The sequence below is a fragment of the Hordeum vulgare genome, chromosome 4H (assembly GCF_904849725.1).
Source record: "Hordeum vulgare subsp. vulgare chromosome 4H, MorexV3_pseudomolecules_assembly, whole genome shotgun sequence".
Taxonomy (NCBI): Eukaryota; Viridiplantae; Streptophyta; class Magnoliopsida; order Poales; family Poaceae; genus Hordeum; species Hordeum vulgare.
Window position 1 is genome coordinate 357,153,121 of NC_058521.1, and position 1,751 is coordinate 357,154,871.

Below are 1,751 nucleotides of genomic sequence, written 5' to 3' on the forward strand. Positions count from 1 at the left end.
AGTATATAGGTGCATTAAATTAGACAGAAATTATATGGTGATATAACAAGGAACGTATGTTCTCACATGAAAGCAATTGCACCTATAACTAGCAACACTATCAAAGGTTGAGAAAACAGTAACATAGCCAAACAGTGGTTTGCTAGGTTGTAGTAAGGTTAAAGGTTTTCATGGATATGTTCAGAGGCTGACATTTAAGTGGTAGGCAGCGAAACATAGCGAAAAAAAAGAGAAATCTAGCATGGCAATGCTAGTAATGGGATCTAGGGAAATGATCATCTTGCTTGTGATCCTTCTTGGAAGAAGAACGAATCCGTGAAGCAGACGAACCCACGTGGTCGTACGAATCCTCACGTTGCGACACGCTTGCGGAACTCTATCGAGAAGAAGCAAACCGAAAACAAGAATCAACACACGATATTCACCACGACACATGCATGATATGATGTAGAACCTAATATGATGCATGTCCATTTCAATATGCAAGGATGTCATGGCAATTCACAACAATCAAACATTACACGTTAAGTGAAGCTCAATATGCAACGAGTTGCATATTGACGAAACTCCACATACGAATTATTTAGTTCACTCCCGTTTAGGTACACACAAAATTAAATGTTGTTAACATGGCAAGAGGTGAAGCATGTGATTCTACAGGTCATTCTAGTTGGTTAACACATATAGCTCATCTCCAACAGAGTTACGCCTAAGAGATATGAGCACACAAGATCAACTGACATGGATGCAACATGCATTGAAAAGAAAAAAATTACACATGGTGAAAATAAAAGAGAGGCCGTGGGGATTTGATCCCAAGACCTCTCGCATGCATCACCACAAGCTGATGAGTGGACTGCGACAAGATATAGCAAAAATATGGATTTTTAGCTAGAAGAATATATACAGTGAATCTAAACAAAGGCATAACCAATATACAAAAGATAATAGGGGCTGCTGGGATTTGAACCCTGACCCCTTTCGTTGCAGTCCAATAGGCTAACCAGTTGGGTTATGGAGGAATTATGCTAGCCGAAGGATTGTTGTACTTCTTAAAGCATACCAGTGCTATTTGACGAAACCAAAAACACAAACAAAGATGCTCTGTTTGCCAGATCGGGGATGCAGGTCGGGGCGGTCGTGGGTTGGTAGCTGGCTTCGGCGGGGTGCCGACGGGATGGGCAGATCCAGGAGCACCTGCACCAATCCCGGTGACAGCGGGGCTCGTCGAGGTTGGCTGCGACAATGGTCGGGGGAGTTTCGTTGGGCTGGCCATGGAGGGTCTGCAGCTATTGTTCCATTCAAGGAGAAACAAAACGTTGGGGGTTGATGGATTAGAGGAGGAAGGAGAGGGAAGGAGGGAAGGAGCACAGGGCACAGGGGTTGGATCACCTCACCCGAGATGAGAGGTCGGCATGAGAGGGACAGACAGAGGCTGGGCCTCGGTCTACGCGGGAACAGAGAGGTTCGCGAGCACCAAAGGGGCGGCTTCAGGTCAGGGGCGGCCAGACAAGGGATCCACCACGGCGAGGTCGCTGAGGAGCTCCCGTCCATGGCGTCGGGCTTGAAGATCCATGGTAGGGTTCCTGTCCAAGAGCGAGAAGAGATAGAGGATTAGATCGAGTAGAAGACGGATGGCATGGAGGGGAGAGAAACACCGATGGGCTGGCCTTGGTTGCTCGCGGCGGGGCTTGACTGCTCGGGGCTGCTCATCGGAGCTGCGGCTGGCGAGCTGTATCTGGTGCTCGACG

At 47.7% G+C, this 1,751-nt stretch overlaps 1 long non-coding RNA gene across 1 annotated transcript; it reads right to left on the bottom strand.

Moving 5' to 3' along the window:
* Positions 1-254: 254 nt before the first annotated feature.
* LOC123448615 lies at positions 255-1,498 on the bottom strand. Its single transcript, XR_006631867.1, has 3 exons — positions 1,398-1,498; positions 1,064-1,289; positions 255-376 (listed from the first exon to the last, which is right to left on the bottom strand). It is a non-coding gene; the product is annotated as an uncharacterized LOC123448615 (long non-coding RNA).
* Between the last annotated feature and the right edge of the window lie 253 nt (positions 1,499-1,751).